General features: G+C 40.5%; 1 protein-coding gene across 1 annotated transcript in view; it reads right to left on the bottom strand.

The window, feature by feature from the left end:
* Positions 1 to 16,388, bottom strand: part of LOC102223330 (tyrosine-protein phosphatase non-receptor type 11-like) — a 54,458-nt gene that overhangs the window by 34,972 nt on the left and 3,098 nt on the right. The gene's annotated exons all lie outside the window — the stretch shown is intronic.

The following is a 16,388-nucleotide window of genomic DNA, read 5'->3' as shown; positions in this document are numbered from 1 at the left end:
TATGAGCTGTCCCCCACAGGCTGCTAGTTAGCCGCTAGTTACCTCAGCGTTTCCCCTAGTTATTATAAGCCTGGCGGCCCACCATGCTTTTCTAGCCCCCCCTGCCAGGCTAAGCGTTGCTTGTTTTTAGGAAAATGATAATTAAAAAAAAAAAAAAAATTACTTAATTTTTTTTTTTTTAATGAAGCAGGGTTGCAAGCTTTTCTGTTGCTCTGAGAGTTTCACTGGAGGAGCAGATTTATTCCTAAAATATAGGTTCATAGAAGATAGGTTTATACTTTATGCATTTAAAGCCGGCAGAGTGAACCAATCACACAGCTGAAGCCTCTGCGCTTTGCCTCGCACGCTGCCACTGTTTGATCTCTAGTTTACCTCAGCATGGTTCGCGTGCACCTCCTTTCACTCAAACTGGACACGGGCTGACATGTATGGATATTTACATCAACCCCCTGTGAGGAATTATGTTTCTTTGGAGAACTCTGCATCAAGTTAAGAGTTTAAAACCCACCGCGTTAGCTCTGGTTGTGCAGCTCTATGAGAACCGCAGGAATAACTTGTAGTCGCGAATTCAAACGTGCCCGTTGAGCGAGTGGTGAGAATAATTTATATTTGTGGACAAAGAATTTTGTGGGGCTTTTCCATCTCAACACGCTGCCCAGCGTGTGGCTCTGTTTTCCCTGTAAAGTTTATGTATGTGTTCCCCGTTGACAGGTGTGTTAGTGGTTAATGAACCAGTTCTGACCTCATCATGCAGGTTCAGCCCAGTGAGGAGCTTTAGCGCTCGCCTAGCATCACGCTGGTTTTATATTATTTTATTATTATTTCTATTATTATTATTACTAAAAATAATAGCATCAAACCATACCAAATGTCCACTTAGTCAGCCAGAGTTCATACGCACAGCTGCGTGGAGATCTGAGAAACTAGTCCTTTAAAATCCCAGCAACCACAATAGTTTCTGTGTCCCTTAACTCAATAGACATGAAATGGAAGAGCTACTAAAGCCACATAAGCAGCATTAATTTAAATCTCCCGTTTGTTCCACATCTCTGCGCAGTGCAGAGGATTTAACTCATCAAGCAGGGCCGGTCCAAGGCTGTATGAGGCCTTGAGCAGAATTTGACTTAGGGGCCCCTCTTGCTGCTAAAACATCAGCACCTCTAACAGCTTCTGTGTTAGATTTAGTGAAATCTGGGAGATGGGGAGTAGTTTAATTGGCCAATCTAAAAAGCAATAAGTTATAATTACAGTTTACTAATTTGTATTTGTGAACAAACAGCTCAAACTCAAGCATCAGATTGTTGCTGTGGTAACAAAACAATCTAACTATGAATATTGTTCTTTGAGGTTTTACAAAGTAAACTTGCCAGGTCCTTTAATACCATTGATAATCTCAATAAATAAATGTTACATTTATGTATCTGTGTTAAAATATTAGCATTTATGGGGCCCCTGAAGCCCTGGGGGGCCTTATGGAGCCGCTGACTTAAATTTGGATTAAACAGAAGTGCAAATAATTGATATTTATTTTAACTGTATTGTTTGATTTGTTGTTTTTAAGATTCTGTAGTTGTGGGTTTGAATAGCGTTTCACTGGTGATATTTTCCCGTAACATATAATTACGCAGTAATATTTTTACATTTCCTGTCAACATAACATCTTTGAATACAAAAACACAGTGGACCGCTGGTGGACCGCCTCAGCACCCCGACCACTGGGCTTAGCAAGTTCTCTGGGGGAAACCCTGTAGCTGGCTAAAAAACAAATGCAACCAGACTTTCTCTTGCTAATAAAAAAGACTAGATCTTCTGTCTGCATGGGCCAGTGGGACAAATACACACAGCTGTCGTGTAGAGAATAGCTGCATAACCAAAGCTCATCATTGATTCATTAAAGCGCAAAGAGGAAGCAGCAGGCTATGCAAGAGTGCCTTCATGAAGCTCGTCCTGTGATGATCATATATATATTCCTTTATTTAACCAGGTAAACCCCGTTGAGATCTAGATCTCATTTTCAAGAGGGACCTGGGCAAAAAATTTGCAATAGCAAAAGATTTGCAATAATATCTGAGAAAGCGGGCGAGCATTGAGGCGGTTCTGTTTTTGTGCATGTATGACAAACCCATGACAGTATGATAAAAATACGACTAATGCGTCAGTTCAGCAGAGTGAAATAAAGCTAAAGCTGGACAAGCTCTCTACCAGCAGACCTCACCGGCCCAGGCAGCTGACGCAGACTGTATCTGACCCCTTATCCTCAGCAGGGGGTGAAACCGAGCCCCTCCCTGCTGATCCTCAGGCAGCAGACTGAAGGAAAGGTAAGAATAATAAAATACAATCACATAAACGTCGGCCTGGAATGAAATAAAAAGGCCAGAGTGAAGCTGAAGCAGCAGGTTGAAGACTTTTATCATCCAAGTTTTGTTACAAAGAGAGAAAATGGATTGAGCTTGTTTTAATTGATTATGTGATTAATTGTTTTTTTGCTTATTGAGACAGGCCTACATAAACATATTTAAGAATGGAGAACAAAACTTCAACATTTTCATCTCAACTTCCACAGCACAATCCAGATGCAACCAACTGTAATTTTTTAATCAAAAATCGGATTTGTTTCTAGCTGATGAGGTCGACATCACAGAGCAGCTGGAATTACTAATCAGTAATTAGCAGAAAAAAGCAGAAAAACCCATCGTGGTGAACGTCAGTGTTCGTTTAGTCTTTAAGCATTTCATCATAGTGACGTTCACCAGAATAAGTGGACTGTATGTTTTGTATCTGGAAGCATAACAGTGACATGTCAGGACTTCATGTTCTATGAAATGCTCTTCATTTCCTCCTGGTTAAACTCTTATCTAATCTTTATTTAGATATGTACAGGAAGCAGCCTCTGAACACCTTGAAGAAATCTGACCTCATCTTTAGGAAATGAGCTGCACAATTAAACTTTGAGGTTATCTTACATGGTAATGTCATCTAAATCTGAATAATTATAACCTAAACGTTTTGTTTCCTCTTCAGCTGCATTTTTCCAAATCAACTGAGAACACGTTGTACTACTAGGAATATTTTTTCCATATTTCTAAACAAATTGGCCAATGCCTGTAGGTCAGTCTGCTGAAGAGCCATCGATGGGTGATGGACGTCAGCTGGTGGACAGATTAGTTGTGTCTTGCTTTTAATCCCGATTCATAAGGAAAAATACAAAACAGTGGGATAAAAACGGGCCTTGTGTCTGTAATCCCTTTCTAATCCTTTATCACAGTGCTGCTGTCGTTCGTGAAATTAATAAACACAACAGAGATGGGATGAAATCAGACTCAAACACCAGGCCAGGAGCCTCCAACATCCAGATTCCCTCTAATAAATTATGCAAAAAAAAAAAAATGCATGTAAGCAACTGAAACACTGGAGAACACTTTGCAAATCCTTCACTGACTCTGAGAGCAAGGGGAAGGGAGGAGGGGGAGTGTTACTGGGTTAGACAGAGACAGTGTGGAGAGACGGGGAGCGGGTTGTCAGAGCGCTAAGACAGAGAGTGTGCAGTGCTGGCGAGGGGCGGAGGACGTTTAATCTGGGATTTGGATGAGCGTGAGCAGGCCTGATACCAGCAGCGCTGCCTCCTCACCTCTGTCCTCTGTCCCACCCCAGACCAAAGGGATAGTGTCCCACCTCAGATAAAACGGGACAGTGTCCCACCTCAGACCAACTGGACAGTATCCCACCTCAGATAAAACGGGACAGTGTCCCACCTCAGACCAACGGGACAGTGTCCCATCCCAGCCCAACGGGACAGTGTCCCACCTCAGATAAAACGGGACAGTGTCCCACCTCAGACCAACGGCACAGTGTCCCACCCCAGCCCAGCGGGACAGTGTCCCACCTCAGACCAACTGGACAGTGTCCCACCTCAGATAAAACAGGACAGTGTCCCACCTCAGACCAACGGGACAGTGTCCCACCCCCATCCTGCCTCACTTTTCCTCCACCATTAAAGCTGGCGCGGCCTCATCCTCCATCGAGGCCTTAACCTCCGGACACGCTCTGTGACAGTAAAGCCATCTGTGGCTATAACACGGGCCGGGCCGGGCCGAGGTGCCAGAGTCCCACTAGCTCCACTGCAGGCTGAATATGCCAGCTGGCGGCCTGTGGCTGGAGATTACGAATGTTGTAGTTACATCGGATCATAGTGAGGTCACGGCGAGTTAATCCAGCCAATTCAGCAGAACACCATTAGGCTATTAGTTTTACAGGTTGTGTTAGGAAAGCTTTGCTGCACACAAAGGATGGTACAGATTTACTGAGTTTAATTCTGCTAAACTTAGCTCTAGTTCTATATGGGCAATATCAAGTTTGATTTCTATTTTCTTACAGAGTAAAGAGACTTTTAATGCAACAATCTTTATAAATTTATTACAAACTGAACTGAAAGTAGCAACTTAAAAAGAAATCACTAATTAATAGTAAAATGATTGAAAAAGTTTGCAACAGATATAAAAAGTCACAGAAGTTTTAAAAAAAAGTTTCTGGTTTCACAGAAAAATAAGAAACATATTAAAGGAATGTCAACATGACTCCAGAACAATCAGAACAGTAATAGCATTAATTCAACTGAGCACTGAAATTCTACATGTGGATTATTCTATATTTTAATCTACAAACAGATTACAATACAGCACACACTTGACTTAGTAGAGATTCCTTTTAAATCTAATTTGTAGAGGATTTTATGTGGCTAAAAGGTTCTATACCGGGTCCATTGTTGTTCATTCTGGACGACAGAAACCCAGTCTCTAAAACTCTTACAGTTGCCAATTTTAACTTGTCAAACACCAAATATGCCTTAATATTTATTAATGTGGAAACCATATTAATAATGTCTGGTCTTCCATAGTCCTCAGGGTCCAGGCTGCTCCGGTTTCTCATGTTCCCTGTGTTTTCTATCAGACATTTCCCCCATTTCATCTCCAGTTACTGGCCTTCCCTCACAGCTGGACCCAGCTTCTAATCAACCACCTGCTACAGTCATCAACTCTCCTGGATAAATGTCTTTAGTTTTTCTGTTCTGCGCCACGTGGTTCTTGTCTTACTCATGTAGATTTTACTGAATTTTGATTTTTCTTCAGGTTTTTGGTTTTTCTTAAGTTAAATTTTTAAATCCCCACCTCCTCTCTGCACTCTTTGCCACTAGAGGAGTAAGGTCAGATCAACACACAGCAGCTGCCTTAGAAATCCAGGTACACAGTTGATACAAACTATTACAACAGGAAATGTATAAATATGAAGTTTTCTTTGTAGCAATTTGGTAAAACCAGTATAACGCTGAACTGTGCCATTTGCCTTGCAACATCTTTACAGTTTTCTCTGAAGAAAAATCTATGTTTAGGGCCAAAGAGCTTCTGCAGCAGACCCAGAGTATTTCCCCTGCTACATTCTTGCAGCATAGCGTAATTTTAGCTTTTATTCAAATTCTGTCTTTTCTTATGAAAGGGCAACAAAATAAAGCATTTCTTTTTGAATCATGAACTTTCTTTAAAAGTCACTTACATAACCTTCTTGGAAGTTTTTCTATGAAATCTTGCTAAGATCTGCACTGATGAAGCTCACTGTGCCTTGCAGGGAGAACGAATGCTCCTCTACTCTGTTACTTCAGTCAATGATTAACTGGAGAAAGAAACAGGGAAAAAGTCTTTTTAGCTAAAACTTTGGAAAGGTTGGGTGTATTATGAAACAAATTTTAATATTATTATGAAGGAAACATGTTTAAGTTTTATAAAACAATCCAGAGAGAGAGTATGCAGCTGTTGTACTGAGTGTTGTGTTCACTGTCAGTGAAGCGTATTAGAGACCAACCTGTCGACATGCATGGTCCTACTATGATCTACTGAAAGATGATAAACATAAATGTAACACCACAGATAGCTTCTCGCATTTTTTCATGTTGCAAAACAATTAAACATCACTGGATTTTGAGGATTTATGTGATTATATGAAACCATTTTCAACTAATATACTTTAATTTTTGTAAAGAACACTTAACACTGGAACTGATCGATATTTCAAATATCCAAAACAAACAACAATTAAATTAGAAATTAAAAAAACACACAACAGAAACCATAAATAAAATGGATTATGATTACTGCCCTACAAAACTTATTTATCATCAGAATAAAGCTAATATTTATTTATCATGCTTATTGTGACAGGCTTACGGACTGATACAGACATTAAAATCGGATCGGTTTCTTCCTAGCGGGAGTGACTCCAGCTTTTTCAAGAACAAGGTTTGACCCTCAGCAAATGGCCCTCATTCCCGAGCTCGGCTCGAACGCAACAGTTTTCAGACACACTGTCTGTGTGTGTGTGTGGCAGGCTGGGGGTCAGACAGAAGCTCAGGGAGCTGCTGGTTCCCCCTGAGGGGAAACAGCCCCGCGCTGCGTCCAGCCAGCACTCTATCCTCTTACATAATGTCTCAGGTTCAATATAACCGCTGGGCTATTTAAAGCAGGCCTGTCTAGGCCTGCTGACAAAAAGGTGATATACTTAGCAGCCGCGGCGCACCATTAAACCCTCTGCTGGGGTTATACTGGTCACATGCAAGCTCTGGACTGCAAGCTACTGGCGAGGCAACAATTATTCTGAGCCACATTTACATGAACAGAGGCAGAGCTCCAGGACAGCCATAAGCAGCGGTTTCACTCCAAAGTTGGATAAAACAGTCCCAGGAATGCTGCTATTTAAAACAAGCAGCCTGCACCTCAGAACAGAACATTTCTATTTACATGGAGTAAACAGGGCTTATGCAACGCTGATTAAAAGTGTCTCCAGGCATCATGGTTAATAAATAACAAACACCTCTAACCGTATTTTAAGCAGAAAGGAGCTTCAGTTCAGATGGCTTCCTGCCTGAAGGACCGACACGCTAATATGCAACTCCAGAGAAGTTTGTTTGCTTAGTGGGAATTCACTTTACTCACTTTTCCTCGTTTTGCCAGCCAAACAAAGAGGGGAGAACTGTTTACATAATTGCATCTGTGACTAATATTCAAACCAAGAAACAATAAGGAAGTATTCCCCCTCCAGATTCAAGACTTTTCAATGTTTCCATCAAGGTGTTACGAACATTGTGAAGTATCGCATTAGAAACGGTTGATGGAAATGGCAACATTCAGAAAAACCTCCTATATTTGACAAAAAAGTTTTTATGTCCGCTTGCTCTGTGGTTTATGGATTTTCCAAAGAAGAGATGGAAACACATTTTGTCAAATAAGATCCCATCATCCCCAGGTGAGATTGTGACAAAAAATTCAGAGTCTATCTGATGAAATTATGCTTTGAGTAATTTGAGTAATCTACCTCAGATGAAAACACACCTAATTCAATTTTTTTGCAACATTTTAGAGGTTTGCTCAAACTGTGGAGGGACTTCAAAACCAAACCACTCTTTAATGCAGGACTCTTCATTCAGCCACACTGCTGGGCATTTTGAGCAAGAACAGCATCATACTGCAATACCTCAATATGACAGAAATGCAGACTTTGACTAATCCACTCCAATACCTTGTTTTTGTCTTGGTAAGTTGTTTGTCCTGGTTCCATTAATTACAGCAAAGCAGCCCCCATCCATCACACTGCCACCAACATGTTCGACTGGATGATATTTTCTGAAATGATGTTCGTTTTATGCCAGATGTAACAGACTGCAAACCTTCCATAAAGTTCTACTTTAGTTTTGGTAATCCACAGAATATTTTCTCAAAGTTTTGGGGATTATGAAGATGATTTTTAGAACATGTGAGACGGGCCTTTGTTTATTGTTTTCAATGCCTTTTTGATGTAGATGTCAATGACTTTGTTTCATGATCTGTTCTTTAACTTTGAGCTACTGCTCAGAGCAATGCTGGTAAAAACATTATTAAAGGGTTAACAGGGGAGCCACGTTGAGATGACTTCCTGGAGGCGGAGCTTCAGAAAGAAACAGAGGCCCAATTTCAAGGCGTTAAATCACAAAGTAAAAATTCATGTTTGATATATGCAGTATTTTTATAACAGCTGAAGGTAACATTGATTGTGCTATATACTGCCAATAATACTGCCACTTTAAAAATTGGTATTTGACATTTACACTGGTCATGTTTGTCTAAAAAATGACTGTGGGACAAAAAAGGTGTAAGCCTGTAAATACATTTTCACAGAGTTTGATTTATAGCATCATATATTTACATAAATCTATCAGAGTTAATTCCTCTAATTTTGGACAATGAGTCCTTTAAATAATTTTTCAGACTGTGAATTCATGCTTTGTCTCCAACAACCTGCCTACATTTCTGTCCTGCTCAAGTAAATGAGTAAAATGCAAAATGTGTAAAAAGGAAAAAGTTGCTGTCAGTGGGATCAGAGCGCCGCTGGAAATGTTTGCAGCACTATCTTATTCCTCCACCTGGGCTGTTGTTTTCCTGCCAGCTTATCGTGCAAACTGACTCACCGCTCTCAGCTGGTCGGCAGAGTTTCAGTGACGGATGAGGTCCGTGTTCAAACAATAGAGAGGAGAGGTGGTTTCCAAGCGTGGAAAGACCGCAGCAAGTCACGGGATCAAAAACAGAAACGTAAACTAACAAGGCATCATGAAGCGAGCCACAGTGGCATCGCAGCGTGGGGCGCACAGCCGACCTAAACGCTGCTAAAACGAACGACAGCAGTCAATGCTTCCTCCATGACCAACCCGCTTCACTACACAGACAACACATGTGGAAATGACAACCACTTTCTGGTGAACTAAAACCCTCCCCGAAAAACACAGCTTGACTTAAATCTTTTTAAATTAATTCAAACATGTGGAAATACAGCTGTTACATTTTGTAAAGAAAATAGAATATAATAGAAACATAAAATAAAAACATAATAAAATTAGGGCTGGTTTTTAACACATTAATTTAATTAATTACATAGATTTTAGTGAGTTAAACATTTTGATGTAGGGTTAGGGTTAGTCCCATTTTTTATGGCATGTACCGATTCACTTTTTTTTCACTTTCAATATTGATGCCAATATCTGAGGTTCAGATATAGAAAAACAGCTGCACTGACTTAAAATGTTTGTTTTTATTAAACAGAAATAAATGTAGTCAATTGTAACTTTATTTGATAACTCTGCAACACTACACCACATTTAAACAAACCAACAGCTTATGGCAGGATTGGTCTAATAAATTTTTCATCAATCAAGCTGTAATCTAGTAACTTCCAGCCACCGCTTACTTCCTTGTCTCTTTACTTGCGCCACAAATTTAGGCTCTAAAACATTTGCACAAATGTAGACCAACATAAGCTTTGTTTTATCGCACACTTGATGCACATCCAACCAAGCAAATGCAAATAAAAGGAGAAAGTCAAAGTGGCTGTTGCTCCAGTTTCTCTTGGTAACATTTTCAAACAGGTTAAGAACTTGAAACAGTCATCAAGGATGCAGGCCTCCTGGCAGGAGGATGATTATGCTTCTGAGTATTTTTAAAAGTAGTAACCACTCAGCACCTGACTGCCACTATCAACTTCCAGGTAAGAACAGGAGAGCATCTCGCTGCCTGAGCTGATTGCTTCAGCTTTGGTGAAGATTCAGAGGTTTTAATGGGGTCAAAAGAGATGAGAAAATCAGCTCCAGTTCCAGCAGATGAGAAAAGTGATCTGGATCAGTCAGCACAGCGCATTAGCATAAAAGTGATATTTTTGGGACAAATCCTGACAAAATGCGCATATGTTTATAACATTTCAATATAGGAAATGAGAAAATAACTCCCAAATAAGTAACTATAACAGTAGTGAAGAACATGAAGTAGGGATAAACGATATATCGGCACCGACGTTTTTTATTGGACTACAATAGTCATTTTTTAACAAATCAGTATTAACTGGGCTAATACTAGTATCTATTTTTAACTTGTTTCTGGATGTTTCTTTTTTTAATCCCAGAGCCGTCGAAGCGCTAGAGAAATGTACATAACATTAGTAAACATTGGTCATAGCAGCAATACTAATATCAATTATCGATATCGGCCCAAATGTTCCTATCGGTGCATCGTTAATGTAAAGGTAAACAGATGAGACGTTGAAGAGTAAAATTAGTCAGTGATGGGCTCTGACCAGAGACCTGCACGTCAAACACTGAGGATTTTCTTTCACTGATCATAAAACCTGGAAACTATTCTAGAAACTGATTTTTAATAACCCATGTTTTCTTTATATACACTGCTCAAAAAAATAAAGGGAACACTCAAATAACACATCCTAGATCTGAATGAAAGAAATATTCTCATTGAATACTTTGTTCTGTACAAAGTTGAATGTGCTGACAACAAAATCACACAAAAATCATCAATGGAAATCAAATTTATTAACCAATGGAGGCCTGGATTTGGAGCCACACACAAAATTAAAGTGAAATAACTCTACACGCTGAACCAACTTTAATGTAATGTCCTTAAAACAAGTCAAAATGAGGCTTAGTATTGTGTGTGGCCTCCACGTGCCTGTATGACCTCCCTACAACGCCTGGGCATGCTCCTAATGAGGTGGCGGATGGTCTCCTGAGGGATCTCCTCCCAGACCTGGACTAAAGCATCCGCCAACTCCTGGACAGTCTGTGGTGCAACGTTGGTGGATGGAGCAAGACATGATGTCCCAGATGTGCTCAATCGGATTCAGGTCTGGGGAACGGGCTGGCCAGTCCATAGCTTCAATGCCTTCATCTTGCAGGAACTGCTGACACACTTCAGCCACATGAGGTCTAGCATTGTCCTGCATGAGGAGGAACCCAGGGCCAACCGCACCAGCATATGGTCTCACAAGGGGTCTGAGGATCTCATCTCGGTACCTAATGGCAGTCAGGCTACCTCTGGTGAGCACATGGAGGGCTGTGCGGCCCTCCAAAGAAATGCCACCCCACACCATTACTGACCCACTGCCAAACCGGTCATGCTGAAGGATGTTGCAGGCAGCAGACCGCTCTCCACGGCGTCTCCAGACTCTGTCACGTCTGTCACATGTGCTCAGTGTGAACCTGCTTTAATCTGTGAAGAGCACAAGGCGCCAGTGGCGAATTTGCCAATCCTGGTGTTCTCTGGCAAATGCCAAGCGTCCTGCACGGTGTTGGGCTGTGAGCACAACCCCCATCTGTGGACGTCGGGCCCTCATACCATCCTCATGGAGTCGGTTTCTAACCGTTTGTGCAGACACATGCACATTTGTGGCCTGCTGGAGGTCATTTCGCAGGGCTCTGGCAGTGCTCCTCCTGTTCCTTCTTGCACAAAGGCGGAGGTAGCGGTCCTGCTGCTGGGTTGTTGCCCTCCTACGGCCTCCTCCACGTCTCCTGGTGTACTGGCCTGTCTCCTGGTAGCGCCTCCAGCCTCTGGACACTACGCTGACAGACACAGCAAACCTTCTTGCCACAGCTCGCATTGATATGCCATCCTGGATGAGCTGCACTACCTGAGCCACTTGTGTGGGTTGTGGAGTCCGTCTCATGCTACCACGAGTGTGAAAGCACCACCAACATTCAAAACTGACCAAAACATCAGCCAGACAGCATAGGTACTGAGAAGTGGTCTGTGGTCCCAACTGCAGAACCACTCCTTTAGTGAGTGTGTCTTGCTAATTGCCAATAATTTCCACCTGTTGTCTATTCCATTTGCACAACAGCAAGTGAAATTGATTGTCAATCAGTGTTGCTTCCTAAGTGGACAGTTTGATTTCACAGAAGTTTGATTTACTTGGAGTTATATTGTGTTGTCTAAGTGTTCCCTTTATTTTTTTGAGCAGTGTACTTTGTTTGGAGTTTGGGTGAAAATCAGATAAAAGTTTCAGAATCCTTTCATCTTCTGTTGAATCATACACAACCTACAACAGATCTTATCTTTACATTTATTTATCCAACCAAGCCAGCGTATTAAAAATAGTTTATGTATCATAGAAAGACGCCTGAAGGTCTCACTGTAAAGGAAACCAGACATCAGTGTCGCCTTAATGGTGCAAGTCTAAAAAAAACACATAAATATTAAAGCTGATTTACAAATAATCTGTTTACATATGCAACACCACATGCTACTGACTTTATTAGAAAATCCTTGTACTGCATAATTTACAAGAGATTAGTTTGTGATCACTGATTAAAAATTTGTGCAATTTTAATTTTATTTTAATCTCCTCCATAGCCCTCCTGTCCTGCTGTTGCAAAACTCTGAAATGTTCTATCAAAAACATCATAAAACTGAGACTAAATATTCCTCATTGGGTAATTTCATCAATACCTATTCCAAAAATGGTTTTATTTTTGTGAATTAACAAGCACATATATTTTTATGTGGCATTAATAGTTTCTAAATCAAGTTAGACTTACTAATTGCTCTGTATGTATTCATATATCCATACTCTAGAATGTAGTGGCTATTTTTAATTTACAGAATATGTAAAGTGACAAAATACAGAGTAAAGAAAGGAGATGACACACTCCGGTGTGTGTAAGTCCATTCTGAGTGAAGAGATCATGGAGGTAAATTTCATAAAGGCTGAAAAGTGACTGAGACTCGGCGTCTGCTTCCCCTGCGGTATCTCAGCTCAGGAAGTACGAAGCGAGCCACAGAGCAACAGTCGAACATTCTCCAACCAACCATTAGCCATGGAAACTAAAAACATCTTCAACTTGAACTCTGTGTTTCCTTCAGAGTCTGTCTGATGTTGGTCTGCTGTAGGTGCTGGGTCCTCAGGAAACCTGCGCCTCCATTCTCAGTGATTCTCAGAAAAATCTACTGAACTGAACTCATTTTTATGATGAGAGTTTCAGACTGAACTATATTCCGTCTCCTCCAACAATTACCTTAAAAAGGTCATGAACGAGGTGATATGTCACGTATGAGTAAAACACGTCATTGTCTCAGGAAAGGAAAAACTATTTTTTCAGCCAGTGGCCCACAGCTCTACTTATAAGAGGAGAAAACTTTTTTATTGAGCTTTCCTTAAGAAGTAAAACACAAAATACACAAATGTCCTCAATCTTTTGTAGGGGCCACTTTCTAATTTTTTTTAATAATAAAAAAAAAAAGTTTAGTTTTATCACAATATATAGCTATATAAAAATATATGATCCAGGTGCTTTCATTTAAAAGTATAAAGGGAATAATTATTCCTTCTCATGCTGAGATATTCCAATAAATTGATTATTACTGTTAGTTTTATCTGTACGTCTCTATCCAACTACTGTGAGAAACATTATTTCTTTAGCTGTTCTGCTCTTCATAGAGCAACATGTTTCCATTACAAACATGCCAAACAGTTTTGTAGATGATTGAGTTTTGCAGCATCTTTTCATAAGCATGAGCAAAAGCAAAAGTTTTGTGAGCTGCTATTTGTGGAAAATACTGTCCAGAGTTTCAAGAATTTTTGTTCTGACAAAAACAGAAACAAGAATTCACATTATAATGGTTTTATACCATTATAAAACTGGATGTTTCTTTTTTCTTCTGTACCCAACAGGTACAGAAGAACTGCATGTCCAACACATTTTCCGCCCATATATCAGTGGACAGTTTGTTTCAACTGTAAACTCTGCAACTGCTAACACTGCGTTTTCTAAAGTGCAAATCAGCAGCAGGGGACAAGAGACGACTCCAGGATGGAGTTATTACTACCGTATTTTCCGGACTATGGAGCGCACCTCACTATAAGCCGCACCTACAAAGTTTTTTTTTTAAAAACTGGAAACAACCTACATATATAAGCCTCACCGGGCTTTAAGCAGCTGGTATCTCCGTTGCGCTCAGTTTTTCAGTTTTTAGCAGATTTACTAAGAACGCAGCAGAGTGCTGCATTCTTAGTAAATCTGCTATTACGCAGCCTTCCGTCTCCAACGCCGAACCATGGTTCACGCTGAGCAGCAGCGGCTCTATTTCCCTCCTGTACTACCAGATCGATAGCCCTCAACTTAAAAGCTGCATCATATCAACTTCTTCGTGTTGTTTCCATGATGAGGGGGTATGAGTTTGAAGAAATTTCTCTGTCGTGCCTGCTGCTAGCATGTGAGTGTTCTAAATAAAAATTAGCACTTTCTTCTTTGATTTCCAATGTTTACTTCCAATGATTCACTTCCTGCTGGTTGAAGAAAAATCCACAGAAAAGCCTCACCAGGCTATAAGCCGAAAGGTTCAAAGTGTGGGAAAAAAGTAGCGGCTTATCCACCAAATTCCGAGCCCCCATGAGCCTTTGCGTGATTTATGGCCGCGACTTCCGGAACCGCCATTTGTTGACATGTTAGCAACTCCCTAACAGGCTTTCATCAGAGCTTTTGGGCTATAAAATATGTGCGAACACCAGCTATCACAGCATAAATGCAGCAATATTGTTTTACTGCTACCTCCAGCTATTGTGGGGAGGGATGGTGATGCGAAGAAATGGCCGCAAATAACCCGCACTGGCATTTCTAGCTACTTCACTGACTCAGCTGCTTTGGATACAGATGCGGGTTTTCTTCCTATGGCTTTTTTATCCACACAATGAAATAAGCACACATAAAGCATTTTGGGTTCTCTGTTCAAGTTTAGAATTTTTAGCCAAATTCTTTTTGTTTCCTTATCTGTTGGTAGGTGATGAAAACTACCACTTACCACAGAAACTCTGCCTTTTTGTAGGCCTGTCGCGATAAACGGTAAATCAATTAATCGTATGATAAATTAAAACTATCGACGTCATTTTAATTATCGGCATTGTTGTCTTTTCTGGCCTTTTTCTCTTTCTGTTGATGACACCGAATGAAAAAAGGCTCAACTCCGGTGCTCTCCACTGACCCTCCTTCCTCATTTCCTTAGTGTAAAGCCCAGCGCACACTACAAGATCTTAGAGCTGTCGGCCGATTGTCGGCCCATTTTCAAATCCTGACAGACCACACATTAGCCGACAGAAATCCTAGGTATATCGGTTCGATCGTACCGTGTGGTGTCCAACAATGGGCACAAAATAATGGCTACAAGTTCAGTGAACTAATTTTAAAACCAGGCATTAATCAATGCTTTACTACAATCTACCTGCAATACATGTGGCTAGTGTCAGCGTAAAGTCCTGACTGAATGAAAATCATTAGAACCTATTTATGTCACGTTAACAAAGAACAGCTGAAAAGTCACCGGGTTTATCAACTGCGGTAGCAATTTTGCTCCAACTCCTCCTCTTGTCATTTCTATATTCTTTTCATGTTAAATAAACATTAATGTTGTTTCCACATATCATCTCCAATGTCTGCTGGACTTCAGGTTGTCAGCTGTTTGGGATTCTCCTCCATAATTTCCCCTCAGAAAGCGCAGAGGAGAATCCACGCTTTCTGATTGGCTACCTGTCACATTCAACAGGCTGCGTTAAGATCCCAGTGGGGAAAACCTCTGATTTAGATCGAAGCGGCAACAACGATCTACCGTAACACACCACACAATCTTAGAAAGACCAACATTCTAAGATTGTTGTAAGGGGAAAAATAGGAGCAAAACATCATATAGTGTGAACTATTGCATCAGGTAGTCGATGTGCCCATCTTCTCTATTTAAATCTAATTATTACTGAAGGGCAACATAGTATACAGACTTCATAATCTTTTGGTTGAATGCAGTATTTATTTCCACTTTGGCTTTATGTTGTTTAGTTTTTATTCAAGTATATTTTTTGTTAATGGAGACTGAGAATCCATTTTATTTTTGTTTCGGTTGTTTTGTTTATTTTGTTTATCAGCTCCAGTGTTTAGTATTCTTTTGAAAATAAAGTGTATCTATCTTTGGCAGGAAATCGCATGCATTATTACGTAATTTCCATTAAATCAGTGTAAAACGGTCTTCAAACAATATTATCTATTAGCGACTGTCAAACAAAGTCGCCGAGCAGCTGAATAGGGGAATCCTTGTTGATCAAAAACGCCAGCTGATCAAAAACGCCATTCCAGGATGCAGTTAAGATGGTTTTATTTTGTCATATTGTCAATATCCCAGAACAGTGTCCAAAAGAGCATTAAAACCGGATCCGCAGGTTTCAACAGTGATCAAGGACAGAAAACCATACTAGCATAAGGCGGTCAGCAAAAAAGTAAACCTCCCCCATCACCCACTCACTAAAGTCACAAGGTCCGCAACAGGTGATCTACAATCACTAATAACACCACGTAATCCCGCCTCTCACCTATCCACAACATTATCGTTCATCACAATAATTTTTGAGACAATTAATCATTGAGCAAAATTTGCTATCGTGACAGGCCTACCTTTTTGTTTCGGGACCACGTTCAAAACCCACTTGCTGCTGCAGCCACAAATAAAACTTGGTCTGATAAAACAAAGGTATCTTAGGACTCTTTCCAGTGTCAA

This window comes from Xiphophorus maculatus, chromosome 1 (genome assembly GCF_002775205.1).
Source record: "Xiphophorus maculatus strain JP 163 A chromosome 1, X_maculatus-5.0-male, whole genome shotgun sequence".
In the NCBI taxonomy this organism is placed as follows: domain Eukaryota; kingdom Metazoa; phylum Chordata; class Actinopteri; order Cyprinodontiformes; family Poeciliidae; genus Xiphophorus; species Xiphophorus maculatus.
Note: the sequence above shows the minus strand (reverse complement) of the source record. Positions and strands in the feature narration are given on the sequence as shown.